The sequence below is a fragment of the Triturus cristatus genome, chromosome 1_2 (assembly GCF_964204655.1).
Source record: "Triturus cristatus chromosome 1_2, aTriCri1.1, whole genome shotgun sequence".
NCBI classification, from domain to species: domain Eukaryota; kingdom Metazoa; phylum Chordata; class Amphibia; order Caudata; family Salamandridae; genus Triturus; species Triturus cristatus.
Window position 1 is genome coordinate 1146760261 of NC_140580.1, and position 15970 is coordinate 1146776230.

At 50.6% G+C, this 15970-nt stretch overlaps 1 protein-coding gene across 1 annotated transcript in view; it reads right to left on the reverse strand.

The window, feature by feature from the left end:
• Nucleotides 1-15970, reverse strand: part of CFAP77 (cilia and flagella associated protein 77) — a 1103317-nt gene that overhangs the window by 950732 nt on the left and 136615 nt on the right. The window lies entirely within an intron of this gene.

Here is a 15970-nt window from a genome sequence, read left to right on the forward strand (position 1 = left end):
GCGCGTCCTGAATGTCTCCTTTGAGTTGGCCACATTCCATGGGTGCTGGAGGCATGCAGAGACCCAGGCCCTTCTTAAACAACGGACGGCAGTACCGCAGGATCTCCTGGTACATCACCCTGCTTCCCTACCCTGCAAATGTCATCCGGAAGACACTGAACAAGCAACTGACATATTTCCTCCACGCAATCAGCTCCAGGCAACCGGCACCAGAACATATTCCACAGTAATCACACCACTGCAACCGTCAGCATTGCCACCACCAACGACAACTTTGCCCTGCTCAACAATGGTGAGCCCACCCCCCTTGACCTCTCAACGGCATTGTACACCATGCGCTACCACACTGTCAGCTCACACATCTCCAACACTGGTATCCAGAGGAGGGCCCAGGATTCAATCAGAAAGTAGCTCACCAGCAAGGCCCAGGGAGTCTGCCTCCACCCTGCAGCATGTAGTATAGTGGCGTCATCTGGCACATGGCCCAGGGATCATCTCTCAGCGTGTCGATCTTCAATGTCTCCATGACCCCCCTCTCCACCATCACATGCGCACACGACCTCATCATCATCTCGTATGCCATTGACACCCAGCTGCTCCTCAAACTCACCAAAGAGCCAGCCATTGCCAGATCCAAACTTCAAGAAGGCATGAGATCCATTGACGAATGGCTGAACATCAGCCACCTGAGGCTGGACTTGGACAGGACTGAGGTCATCATCTGAGGATTGTCCCCTTATGGCTGTGTCAACTCCTTGTGTCCCACTGGTCTGGGCACCGCACCAGCACCCAGTGGCCACGCACGCAAGCTGGTGTTCATCATGGACCCATCACTGACAATTACCATGCAACTCACCACCATCTGTATCTCATGCTGCAACACCCTCCACATGCTGCAAATGATCCACAGATAGATCCACTACAAGGCAAGACAGACCGTCCCCCAGGTCCACGACACCAGCCGGCTCAACTACAGCACCGGCCTCTACGTAGAACAACAGCAAAACTGCAGGAGAAGTTGTCCACATCCAGGGTGCATCCGCACACCTCATCTTCAACATCCCCAGCCCCAGCCACATCACCGTCCACCTGAGATAGCTAGAATGGCTCACTGTCTGCTGCAGGATCACCTTCAGACTCCTCAACCACACTCAGGAGGCAGTCCACGACCCCAGACCCAAAACGAACCTTGGACGTTTGTCATCCAACACCCCGTTGGCGCAACTCCGTGCAGCCCACCTTGCCCTGGCCACCATTCATCACATCCACATAAACACTGCATGCAGGAGATAGTTCTCCCACCTCGCCAAACAGACCTGGGACTCCCTCCCCGGGCACATAAACATGACCCATGACTTCTACACCTTCATGATACTCTTCCAAATTGGTCTGTCTGACCAGTATTGCAAGCCCCCCCTCAGCAGCTTGAGGCCATCACGGGTGAGTATTGGGCTTCATGTCTGTATTTGGTGATACATTGAGACACATGTGTGTCCTCGACAAGACTCAGATCCAAGTATATGGACGACTGGAGTTAGTTCCACACTCAGGCATACTTTGACATATCCCCACACGTATGTTGTGGACTCATGCTAAATGACTGCAACATCAAATTTCACGTATTAATTATTTAATTATAGGTCTGGGGCGTGATTTGTGCACTGAAAAAGGTGCAATGCAGGGACCATAGAATCCAAAGTTCACAAGGGGAGATGGGATCCTTGCCATTTGAAGTCATCAGAGTCCAGACCACAGTGTTTGGCATCATTAGTCAGACTGTGACCAGCAGGTCCATGTGGCAGATGATGTCAGTCAATGAGGGGATGCTGTCGCACATGAAGGCCAGGTGCCAGGCCAGGTGACCTGGGAGACGTGGATGGTCCGCTGCCTCTCACGGTCTTTTCCGTGGACGACCCACCTTCCTCCGGGGACCCTCAGATGCAGGCCTTGACGATGCTTGGGACGCTCAGTCGGACGAATCCTCCTCCTCTTCCCTCCCTGTGGCTGGTGGTGGTCTTCGCCTGGTGGCACAGGGAGGGTTGCCCATGTTGTCGGTGATCCGACGAAGTGAATGGCTTATGTCCCTTTGCACCGCCAGGAGCTCAGCCAGTCTTGCCTCTATCCGTCCTTGGAGTTCTTGTTGACTGGCGTGTTGCTCGGCCTGCTGGTTCTTGATCTCTGTGAGGGTCACCACTACCTGGCTGAACTCCCTGGTGTCACGCTGGTATGCCTCCATGATATTGTGTATGTGTGACATACCGGTCCCTTCAGCTGGCTGGTCAGGTTCTCGCATCCGCCTGCCTCCACTCCCACCACCCCTGCCCACACGAGCCTGGCCTGCTGTTGTGGGCACATCGGGTCTACGGGACCCCTGAGGGATGGCAGTGGCAGTGTTGTCTGCCTCCTCCTGGGTGCCAGCGCTCCTTGTCCCTCCTGGTCAGACTGGCTCAGTTGTTCACTGCAGGCAGGGCTCCTCGGTGTCTCCTGGGATGTGGCAGGAATGGGGATGGTGGTTGGCACAGATGGTCCTGAACCAGGTTCTGCAGGGGCTTGGACACCAGACGGTCCAGGTCGGTCGGGGTCATCCGCGGAATGTTGAGAGGCGTCGCTGCCGGTGGGATCAGGTTCCTCCCGGGCCAGGGACTGTGAATCTGCACCCCCATTGTTGGGGGTAGATTCATCACGTTGTCCTGTGTGTGAGAGACAGACAATGTTAATGCTGTTTCATGCAACATGCATGTATCATACACATTCAAGTTGGCACTGTTCCTCCAGGTAGTTGTATGTGCCTAGCATTCTCCTCAATGTTCACTTGTGGATGGGTATGTTGCGGGGAGCAGATTGATATGTTGTCCTGAGTCTTTGACATGTAGATTTTTGGCTTGGATGCTTCTTTGGCTATGTATTGGTGTTGTTGTGTTACATGTCGATTGTGACAGTGTGTATATCCATTGCCTGTCCCGGGGGTGTCTGCTTGTGTAAGGGGTGTGTGTGACAGGGCCTGCTGGTGGGTGTAGTGTGATTTGGCAGTGGGGCTCCCAGGTGATGTAGCTGTCCCCCCCATGGAGCATGCTGCCATGACAGTGAGTGTGAGTGTTAGACCTGCCAGCCCTTTGGCTGTCCCCTCCTCATTTTTCCTTCCTTTACCCTCTAATTTTTCTGTCCACTAGTTTTTTTTTGGGTGTTGACTTAGAGGCTCTGGGTGCCCCATCATCACTAATTGATGGTGTGGCGCAAGGCGCTTCCCTAAAATGGAGGGAGGGAGAGAGCTCCTCCACAAAATGGTGGCCTAAACTGTCACCTTAGAACCTGGGCCATAGGCTGGCATGAGGAGTTCCAGAACCTTCTGGGCCACTCTAGCCAGTCAGCGCCCAGGCTATATATAGAGGTGAGGTGCGACGGCCATTTGGAGGGAACTGAGGTAGTCAGGAGTAAGGCACCTGAGTGGGGAGGTAGGAGCGCCAGAGGGGGGGAACTGACTGTTCTTAGGGCCTGCTTTTTCTCCCCCCTCGGTTGACACCACCCCCTACCTCATGACCTAGCCCTGCCTTAAGCCTCTGACCCTGGGATCACGTCAACTTTTTGTGCTCCCCGCCTAGTCAGGACCCCTGAAGAGAACTGGGGAAGAGAGTGACCATTTCTGACCTTATTCACCATTTTCCTGACTGTGCCTGGGTCCCCCCTATCTTGTTCCGCCACTGGCGTGTGGCCTGCCGCATTCCAACCAACCGGCCCTGAGTCTGGGCGTCGCTGTGAGGAGACAGGGGGCGCTAGGCGCCAAACACTTCGCCACCCCCGAACTGCAGGCCACCCCTTAATTTGTGCCACCCCCGTCGGGGCTGTCCCAGAGAATAGCTCACCGCTGTGGCCCAGGGCTGGAAAGATCACCCCCATAGTCATCGGCCCGTGGAGGAGCCCAGGGCCCCATTGCTGCAGTCGGAAGGCAGGAAAGCCCACTGGAACCCTGCGAAGGCCTCACCAGGCCTGGAGCCATCCTGTGAGGGCCGCGCAAGGCTGTGAAGCGGATTCCCCCCATCACGTGACGGGGGCGAACTGCGAGACGCCGCCCCCGCCGCCGGGTGATTTACCGACTGGGCCGCGCCCCACAGGTCACGCTGCATCGGCGGCTGCGGGCGCGGGCCCTGGAAGTCTGAGGGAAACTCCAGAGCCGTCTGGAGTCCTGCGGAGCCCCCACCACCTCGCCGGACCGCGCCGAGTGGAGCGCTAACTGAGAGGAGGCCCGTGAGGGGCGAAAACCAGAGCAAGGGCCGAGAGAAGGCTAAGGAGAAAGGTAACCCCTGGGGGAGGCGGGCGGAAGGCCGTAGAGAGGCCCAGAGTTCGCCCCTCCCCTGGGGAGGCCCAGTGAGCCACAACATTTCCCCCTGACCTGGGACCCACCTCACCAGCATCTCCTGCCTCTGTAGGGTTCCAGGACAAGGGAGTTTGGGGCCCGAGGACCTCGCCTCAGACGGTGAGTCCCATTAAGGCCTTAGGTACTTGCCGGGGATAGCACTAATGAGGTAATGAGTACACCGCTAAGCGGAAGGGCCACTTTTAAGGCGCTATGAAATTACCAAGTGCAGTGCTATGTTAATGACTCTATCTAAGGCGCTATGAAATTACCAAGTGCAGTGCTATGTTAATGACTCTATCTAAGGCGCTATGAAATTACCAAGTGTAGTGCTATGTTAATTACTTTATTTAAGGCACTATGAAATTACTATGTGTAGTGCTACGTAAATGACTCTATTTAAGGTGCTATGAAATTACCAAGTGCAGTGCTATGTTAATGACTTTATTTAAGGCACTATGAAATTACTATGTGTAGTGCTACGTAAATGACTATTTAAGGCGCTATGAAATTGCTATGTGCAGCGCTATGTTAATGACTCTATTTAAGGCGCTATGAAATTGCTATGTGCAGCGCTATGTTTAATGACTATTTAAGGCGTTATTGAATTTGCTGTGCTGTGTTTGACCACCAGGTGGTGCGCTTGATTTCGCATCAGAGCTAAGGTACTTAAGTACTGCCAATTTAACCACAACGAAATGTTTTGACCCTAATGTGGTGTAGATAAAAACTGATTGGTTTCATTTGAAAGAAAAGAGAAACCTGATAAAAGGAAAGATAAAGCTTTTCTAACTTTTATAATACCTTGGTGTAGTGTCATTTTTAGTGGTGATACGCTGGAGTGCTGAGGTGAGTGTGATGCAAGCACGACATGTTACTCCGGAACGAGGCCTTTCCACCTGAGCCAAGCTTCCCTAGGACTTTAGGTCCAACAGTGAGTTCCTGTCCTAGATATCTGACCTTGTTGTCTTGGTGTTTGTGTTTGCACTGGTCACAGGAGGGCCTTGTGCTGCCTACACCCGGGCCGAGTGTGAGCTATCTTGTCAGTACTTTCCCAATCCCTGTGCATTGTGCATGGTGCATGGGTATGTACCTGGGCCATATGGGATGAGGGCAATTGTGTCTGATTTGGAGTTCAACAATGTGTTTTGTGCCACCCACCCTCCCAGCATACGGGACATCCATTCTTGGGTTGCTGCTTCATGTAGCATGGGACATAGCATGGCCTTGCTTTCTCAATGGAGCATACACATGTTAGTGGCATTAGCGTTATTTTTGACTGTGGTTCTGGCTGGTGAGGGCTTGGGGGTAGTTGCGTGCATTTTGTGTGGTTGGGTTGTGGATGCCATTACCCCCATGTTACGTAAGTTGTTTGTGTACTCACCAGGCTCTGGAAGTCCTTACAGTCCATGTACTCCCACCGGCGGAAGCAGGGCCATCACCTTCTCCTCCCAGGGATGGTAATGTACTGGTCTGCGGGGTGCACCACCTCCAGTGATGTTGCTCTGGGCGTAGTCATCATTCATTTTGCGCTTGACCGCCCTCCGCAGATCATACCACCTGGCTTTGCATTCATTCCTGGTCGTTCTGATGGGTGCAACAGCATTCACCCTACCGATGATCCTCTGCCACAGGCGTGATTTTTCAGCTATGCTGGTCTGTCTGACCAATGTTCCAAACAGCTGTGGCTCGACTCTGATGACTTCATTGACAAGGATCTCCAGCTCCTCCCTTGTGAACTTTGGATTCTTGTCTGTGGGCATGGTGTGGGGTGAGGGTGTGGATGGTTGTGGGTGCGTGGGTCTGAATGTGACGGTGTGGGTGTGAATGTGTAGAGGGGGTATGTGTGAAGGAGGTTGTGTGATGGTGTATATGTTAAGGTGGATGGGTGCAGTTGTTGGTGTGTGCTCTCTAGCTGCAGTGAGTCTGTTGCAAAGGCTCATGGTTTGTGTGTGTGGGCCATTTTTATTGGTCCATTTGTGGGTGGGCCTCAGTTTGAATTTTTGGTGGGTGTGTTATAAGGGGTGGTTTTGAGTTTGCCCCTCTGTTTGCCTGTTTGGATGTGTCCAGGTCAGTCATTTCCATTTTTAGTGCACTGTAGACGTGTTTTGTGGTGTTGTGCGAGTCGAATAGACCCTCCTTGTGCTGTTTTACAGTGTCCGTGGGTCAGCACTGTACAGGGGTACAAGTCATACAGGCACACACCCCCATGCGTTGTGTATGTATGGTGCGTACACGGCCATTGCTATGTACGGTGCGTACACCGCCATTGCATATGTACGGTGCGTACACCGCCATTGCTATATACGGTGTGTACACCGCCATCGCTATGTACGGTGCGTACACCGCCATTGCTATGTATGGTGCGTACACCGCCATTGCGTATGTACGGTGCGTACACCGCCATTGCTATGTACGGTGCGTACACCGCCATTGCTATGTACGGTGCGTACACCGCCATTGCTATGTACGGTGCATACACCGCCATTGCTAGGTACGGTGCGTACACCGCCATTGCTATGTACGGTGCGTACACCGCCATTGCTATGTACGGTGCGTACACCGCCATTGTGTATGTACGGTGCGTACACCGCCATTGTGTATGTACAGTGCGTACACCGCAATTGCTCTGTACGGTGCGTACACCGCCATTGATAGGTACAGTGCGTACACCGCCATTGCGTATGTACGGTGCGTACACCGCCATCACGTATGTACGGTGCGTACACTGACATTGCATTTGTACAAGTCATTCCCCGTGTACGGGACGTTTTCCGTATGAATCGTAAATCGGAAAGCCGGTCCGGATCGTACTTGTACGCTCGGACTGTCTTTTTAAGATTCGTACGGAAAAGTGTCCGGGTCCTTCTCGTACAACTTTTCCCGCTACGATTCGTACGGATCGGGCCGATCCGTATGTACTTTTTCTCGTACGAATCGTACTTCACGGGTCGGACGTGACTTATAGGATTCATACGCAAAAAAATAAGGATACGAGTCGTACGGGAAAAAAAATACAGGATCGGAATCGGCCCCATAATATATAATATATACACTTACTTATTAATATGTTTTAATAATTCTTTTAATAACAATTTGTTTTTTAAATTATAAATTATAAATATATCTAAACACATAAACCAATAATATAAATGGAAGTTAAATAAATATATGTAACAAATTAAAAAAATTAAAATTCTTTTTAATCTTTTTTAAATTATTTATACTACTCATTATTATACTACATTAGCTAAAATAATACAAAATATATTAGATAGTGGAGGGAATAAAATTACTATTCCAACTCCAAACAGCGCAACAGTAGGGTAAATGTTGGATAGCTTAGGGGTTAAATTTACTATTCCTACTCCAATGAGTGCAACAGTAGGGAAAGAGTGGGATAGCGTAGAGGTAAAAATTACTATTCCCACTCCAGAGAGTGCAACAGTAGGGAAAGTTTGGGATAGCGTGGGGTAAAAATTACTATTCCCACTCCAGTGAGTGCAACAGTAGGGAAAGTGTTGGATAGCGTAGAAGTAAAAACTACTATTCCCACTCCAGTGAGTGCAACAGTAGGGAAAGTGGTGGATAGCGTAGGGGTAATAATTACTATTCCCACTCCAGAGAGTGCAACAGTAGTGAAAGTGTTGGATAGCATGGATGTAAAAACTACTATTCCCACTCCAGTGAGTACAACAGTAGGGAAAGTGGTGGATAGCGTAGGGGTAATAATTACTATTTCCACTCCAGAGAGTTCAAAAGTAGGGAAAGTGTTGGATAGCGTAGGGGTAATAATTACTATTCCCACTCCAGAGAGTGCAACAGTAGGAAAAGTGTTGGATAGAGTAGGGGTAAAAATTACTATTCTCACTCCAGTGAGTGCAACAGTAGGGAAGGTGTTGGCTAGTGTAGGGGTTAAAAATACCATACTTATAATTAAAAAAATTGTTTTTTTAATAAATGATTTAATTATTAAATAACAAGAAAGTATCAATACCAATAAATAACTAATAAAAACTAATTACCAATTGATAATTAACAATACATTATTGATAAATACCAATAAATAATCATTAATAAAAATTACCAAGGAAAAATTAACAAATTAATTTCCAATCCCAAAAAATAATTATTATTAAAAAGTCATTACCAATTAATAATTAATACATTAATTGTGAATACCAATAAATAATATTTAATCAAAATAAATTACTCAAAAAAATTAATTAACAAATTAATTTCCAATCCCAAAAAAAATTATTATTAAAAGGTAATAACAAATTAATCATTAACAATAAATTAATGCTAAATACCAATAAATAATAATCAATCAAAATTAATTACTAATTAATAATTCATGCACAATAAAATACTTTTCAACACCAAAAAATAATTATTAAAAAATACCAATTAATAATTAATAAATTAATTATCAATACCCAGCAATAAAATGAATAATTACTTAATTAGAATTAAAATACTTCCCACCCGATTCCCCTATAAACTCACAACCCGCCCCAACAATAAATGAATACACTTAATATAATTATCAATTAATAAGAATTAATTACCCATTAATACAAATTAATTGCCAATTAATAATTGTTTAACAAAAAAGAATTATCAATACCAATAAATAAAAATAATTACTTAATTACAATTAAATTACTTCCCACCCTATTCCCCTATAAAACCACAACCCGCTACAGAACTAAAGCGCAAAATTTAATTAAAAATATTTAATAATTCCTAAAAACTATTAATTAATTTACTATAATTAAATTACTGCCCACCCTATTGCCCTATAAACCCACAACCCGCTACGGTACTAAAACGCATAATTTACTTTAAAAAACATTACTAACTTCTAAAAATTGTAGATATATATATTTAAAAACCAGTACAATACTTAACAAAAAATATATAACACATACATATAAAATACATACTAAAACACATAACACTAATATAAATATCGATATTAGTAACATCGAAATTTTTGCTGTCGATATTACTAACTTCGATGTTAACAAAAATGATATTTCTTATCTTCAGGTCGATATTCTGGTCGTCGATATTCTTGATTTTGATATTCTATCCCTACGATATTTAAAACTCGATATTACTGTAGGTCGTTATTTTAAACTCGATATTTACACTGTGCACCCTGCATACCATGCCTTCATGCCCATCAGAGCACTGTAAACCTTTACTTCACACCCAGAGCCCTACATACTGTGCCTTCAATCCAGTAAGTTTCCTGTATATCCTGCCTTCATAATCATCAGAGCCCTGCATACCCACCTCCATACCCATCAGAGCACTGTAAACCTTTACGCTATACCCAGAGTTCTGCATACTGTGCCTTCAATCCAGTAAGCCTCCTGTATATCCTTCCTTCATAATCAGAGCTCTGCACACCATGCCGTCATACTTCAGCGACTCCATCGCCAACTTCATCAGCGCGCACGCCCTGACCTCCACTGACTACATCCTCCTTGGAGACCTGAACTTTCACCTTGAGAACAACAATGACAACTCCACAACCCTGATCGATAACCTCGCCAACCTCAGACTAAAGCAACTCGTCACAACGCCCACCTACTCCGCCGGCCACACGCTCGACCCCGTCTTCTCCTCAAGCCCGCAAGTCTCCGTCAGCCACATCACCGAACTCCTCTGGACGACGACCGCTGCATTCACCTTCCAGAAACCCATCACACACCACCGCACCCAACAGATCCCCAGCCGCTGCTGGAGCAAAATCACCGAAGACCAACTACATGCAAACCTCGCCCTCAGCCCACCCACCGAACCCTCCAACACCGACGACGCTGCCCACAGCCTCAGACGCTGGATCGAAGACTGCACCAACACCCTCGCCCCGCTGAAGAAACCCCCCCACAGAGATACTAGCAAGAGGGCCAACTGTTTCACCCCAGAAATCCTAGCCTCCAAGCAAGCCTGCCGGAAACTAGAGAAGAAATGGCACAGCGAACAAACTCCGGACAACCGCGCAGCACACAAGGACGCCATCCGCAACCACCACCACCTCATCAAGGCCGCCAAGAGAACCTCGTTTAAAGACCGCCTCAACAACAACGCACACAATAGCAAGGAGCTCTTCAACATCGTGAAGGAACTCTCCAACCCCAGCTCCAACACCAACGACATCCCGCCGTCACAAACCCTGTGCGACTCCCTCGCCACCTTCTTCCACCGCAAGATAGCAGACATCCACGACAGCTTCACCACCCAGACAGACCCAACAGACAACAACAAAACAGACCCTCCGCACACCATCGACCACGACCCCCTGCAAGCCTGGGTCAGCATGAGCATCGATGACACCAACAAGACCATGAGCACAATACACTCTGGATCTCCGTCAGATCCCTTCCCGCACCACGTCTTCAACAAAGCAAGCAGCTCCATCGCACCCCACCTGCGCAATGTCATCAATCTCTCCCTTGAGACCACGACGTTCCCAGAGAGCCGTAAACACACCGAGATCAATGCCCTACCGAAAAAACCCAAGGCTGACCCAAGAGACCTCAAGAACTTCCGGCCCATCTCTCTGCTCCCCTTCCCGGCCAAGGTAATCGAGAAAATCGTCAACAGACAGCTAACCCAATACCTCGAAGAAAACAGAATCCTGGACCCTTCCCAGTCAGGGTTCCGCAGCAACCACAGCACCGAGACCGCCCTAATTGCTGCCCCCGACGACATCAGGACCCTGCTGGACAACGGCGAGACCGCAACACTCATCCTCCTAGACCTCTCCGCCGCCTTCGACACCGTCTGCCACCACACACTACGCGCACGCTGCAGGGATCCGAGACAAGGCTCTGGAATGGACCACCTCCTTCCTCTCCAGCAGAACCCAGAGCGTCCGCCTCCCCCCATTCCGGTCCAAAGCCTCCGAGATCATCTGCGGCGTACCCCAGGGATCCTCCCTCAGCCCGACACTGTTCAACATTTACATGGCCCCGCTCTCACACGTCACCCGACAGCACGACCTCAACAAAATCTCCTACGCCGACGACACTCAACTGATCCTCTCCCTCAGCAAGGACCCCATCACCACCAAAGCCAACCTCCACGAAGGAATGAAGGCCGTTGCAGACTGGATGAAGACCAGCCGTCTGAAGCTGAACTCGGACAAGACAGATGTCCTCATCCTCGGCCCCAACCCTTCAGCCTGGGACGACTCCTGGTGGCCGACGGCACTGGGAGCAGCCCCGACACCCACCGACCACGCACGCAACCTGGGAATCATCCTCGACTCAACGCTCTCAATGACCAAGCAGGTCAACGCCGTCTCCTCCTCCTGCTTCAACACCCTCCGCATGCTCCGCAAGATCTACAGATGGATCCCGACAGATACAAGAAAGACAGTCACCCAGGCCCTCGTCAGCAGCAGACTCGACTACGGAAATGCCCTCTATGCGGGAGCCTCGACCAAGCTCATCAAACGACTACAACGCATCCAAAACGCCTCGGCACGACTGATCCTCGACGTACCACGCCACGACCACATCACCCCCCACCTGAGGCTCCTCATCAGCAAGCGGATATTAATCAAGCTCCTCACCCACGCACACAAGGCACTTCACAAGACCGGCCCAGCCTACCTCAACAGACAGCTCTCATTCTACATCCCCAACTGCCAGCTACGCTCCGCCGACCTCTCACTCGCCACCGTCCCACGCATCTGAAGAACAACCACTGGCGGGAGATCCTTCTCCCAGCTCGCCGCCAAGACATGGAACACCCTCCCACTGAGCCTATGACAGACCCAAGACCTGCTGACCTTCAGGAGGATGCTCAAGACCTGGCTGTTCGATCAGTAGCACAAACCCAGAGCCCCGCATACCCTGCTTTCATACTGCTCACAGCCCATCATACCCTGTCTTCGTACTCAGATCTCTGTAAACCCTTACTTCATACCCATTAGAGCCCTACACACCCTGCGTTCATACCCACCAGAGCCCAGGATACCCTGGCTTCATACCCAGAGCCCTGCATATCCTGCATTCATACTTCACAGCCCTGCATATCCTGCTTTCATACTTGACAGCCCTGCATATCCTGCTTTCATACTTGACAGCCCTGCATATCTTGCGTTCTTACTCAGACCTCTGCAAACCCTTACTTCATACCCCTTAGACCCTGCACCCCATGCCTTCATACCAATCAGACCCCTGTAAGCCCTTCCTTTATACCCATTAGAGGCCTGCACACCCTGCCTTCATACTCATCAGACCCCAGTAAACTTGCTTCTTACCCATACTGATGTCACGATATATGAAGTTTGAACTCTACGATAAATTCTGCTAATTTGACATTAGGATATAATTGAAAACTGTGGACATATTATGAGCGATCTGGATTTTGTTTTGGTGATAACTCAAAAGCTTGTATAGCCCTGATGAAGTCAGTTTGGTTGATGAACCTATGACGAAACACGTGTTGGCTTTGAATTGCTATTGTTGATGAATTGTGACTGAAGCATATTCTGAGAACTCTGGAAGTGAATTGCAACTTTCTGTGATGATGGAAGGATAAAAAAAATAGCGAATCAACACTGACACTTATTTGTGCCCACGTTTGAATGTTGTCTTGCTCCGGGACTGCATAGACAGACCCCTGTATACCCTTACTTCATACCCATTAGAGCATGGATACTCAAAGTACATCCCGGAGGGGGGGTGCATGCGGCCCTCCTGGCATTTACATGTGGCCCCCGGGTCAACAGGAGCACAGCACGTCTGTTACTCAACTCTGCACTAATAACAAAAAGATATTAAATAGACAGGCAATCATTACCTCAAGGTTGATTGGTATTAAAGAAAGGATGTAACTAGGGGGTTCTGAACTCAACTTTAGAAACCGCTTCATTTTTAAAGAAATCTTGCCGCAAAAGTCTAAAATGATGACAGCCTCAGCAAAATTCAAAAAGCGTATTTAATTAACATGCAGAACCTTTTCACCTTAGTACAATTGATCATATCAGTGCATGTGCGCTTTTTGGGGCCTGGCTTCCTATTATACATGAACAACATTATAGTTTATTAAATGAAATACAAGAGCAAGTTCTGCAGAACGCATGCCCTGAAATCATGCATCTTGCGGTCCTCTTATATGTGATAATGAAGAAAAAAGGAGGGAAAGTGAAATTAAACAATTGCTTAGGATAACACAATTTGGAAAAGTGGGGAAGCCGGGATTAATTCCACATTTTCTGGTTTAACATTGTTCAATTCAGCCACTAGATGTATATCCTTTGCTTCGCCTACACCTACCTTACCGCCAAACGCCCCCTCCCCCCAACTGCCATCCCGCTGGCATCAAGGCGGCCCTTGGGCACATCACAGACCGAATGTTTTTGGCCCCTGGGAAAAGGTTTGTGAGTACACATGCATTAGAGACCTTCACACCCTGTGTTCATCCTCACCAGACACCCGTAAACCCTTACTTCATAATAATTAGAGCCCTGCACACCCTGCCGACATACCCATCAGTGCCCTGCACACCCTGCCTTCACACCCATCAGTGCCCTGCACACCCTGCCTTCACACCCATCACAGCCCTGCACACCCTGCCTTCGTACCCATCACAGCCCCGCACCCCATGCCTTCATACCCATCAGAGCCCTGCACACCTTGCCTCCATACCCATCAGAGCCCTGCACACCCTGCCTTCACACCCATCACAGCCCTGCACACCCTGCCTTCATACCCATCAGTGCCCTGCACATCCTGCCTTCACACCCATCGCAGCCCTGCACACCTTGCCTCCATACCCATCAGAGCCCTGCACACCCTGCCTTCATACCCATCAGTGCCCTGCATATCCTGCCTTCATACCCATCAGAGCCCTGCACACCCTGCCTCCATACCCATCAGAGCCCTGCACACCTTGCCTCCAACCCCATCAGTGCCCTGCACACCCTGCCTTCACACCCATCACAGCCCCGCACCCCCTGCCTTCATACCCATCAGAGCCCTGTACACCCTGCCTTCACACCCATCACAGCCCTGTACACCCTGCCTTCATACCTATCAGTGCCCTGCACATCCTGCCTCCACACCCATCAGAGCCCTGCACACCTTGACTCCATACCCATCGCAGCCCTGCACACCTTGCCTCCATACCCATCAGCGCCCTGCACACCTTGCCTCCATACCCATCAGAGCCCTGCACACCCTGCCTTCATACCCATCAGCGCCCTGCACACCCTGCCTTCATACCCATCAGAGCCCTGCACATCCTGCCTTCACACTCATCGCAGCCCTGCACACCTTGCCTTCATACCCATCACAGCCCCGCACCCCCTGCCTTCATACCCATCACGGCCCGCACCCCCTGCCTCCATACCCATCAGAGCCCTGCACACCTTGCCTCCATACCCATCAGAGCCCTGCACACCCTGCCTTCATACCCATCAGTGCCCTGCATATCCTGCCTTCATACCCATCAGAGCCCTGCACACCCTGCCTCCATACCCATCAGAGCCCTGCACACCTTGCCTCCAACCCCATCACAGCCCCGCACCCCCTGCCTTCATACCCATCAGAGCCCTGTACACCCTGCCTTCACACCCATCACAGCCCTGTACACCCTGCCTTCATACCTATCAGTGCCCTGCACATCCTGCCTCCATACCCATCAGAGCCCTGCACACCTTGACTCCATACCCATCGCAGCCCTGCACACCTTGCCTTCATACCCATCACAGCCCCGCACCCCCTGCCTTCATACCCATCACGGCCCGCACCCCCTGCCTCCATACCCATCAGAGCCCTGCACACCTTGCCTCCATACCCATCAGAGCCCTGCACACTGTTGGACAGGCCTCACAGACGGCTTGCTCCCTCCCCGCTCGACAGGGCCCGAACTCCGGCCCACCTGGCATATCCCCACAACAAGCACCTGTACTCCGTCTCCCGACGGACCCTCTGCCCTCGGACCCCTACTCATCACGGGGTCCAGCCCCACCGGCTTCCCCGGCCGGGTCAAGCCGCCATCTGGGGCCCTGCACCACGCGGCCGCATGGCCTCCCCTCGACCCTAACCCCGGGCCTGGCCGGCCCCGACATCCCGGCACCACCATCCACCCAGGAGGTGAGCGGACCACTTGGCAAGTCAATGGGAGAACGAACTGTCAAGGGCTCTCCCCCGCCAGGTGCCGATCGCCCCCAGCTCCCCCAGGCACTGGCTCCACCCCCTGCTGGGTGTCTGGACACCTTCATCCCGGACCCTCCGACCTCCAAGTGCGAGGGTCCGGACATCAAGGGGCACCAGCCCTATAACTGAGGCAGCTCCGGAGCAGGAAGGCAGTTGTATCCTGGAGTCGAGAGACACCGAGTGAACTCAACCTTGACGGTCTACTGGCGCTGCCGTAGCCCGCTCTTGTGAACCATCGTCCTGCCTGCTGGCGCTGCCGCGGCCTTCTGCAACATTCATCTTCCTGGGACCTGCTGGCGCTGCCGCGGCCCGTTGTAACGACCATCCTCATCGGGACCTGCTGGCGCTGCCGCGGCCTTCTGCAACCGTCATCTTCCTGGGACCTGCTGGCGCTGCCGCGGCCCGTTGTAACGACCATCCTCACCGGGAC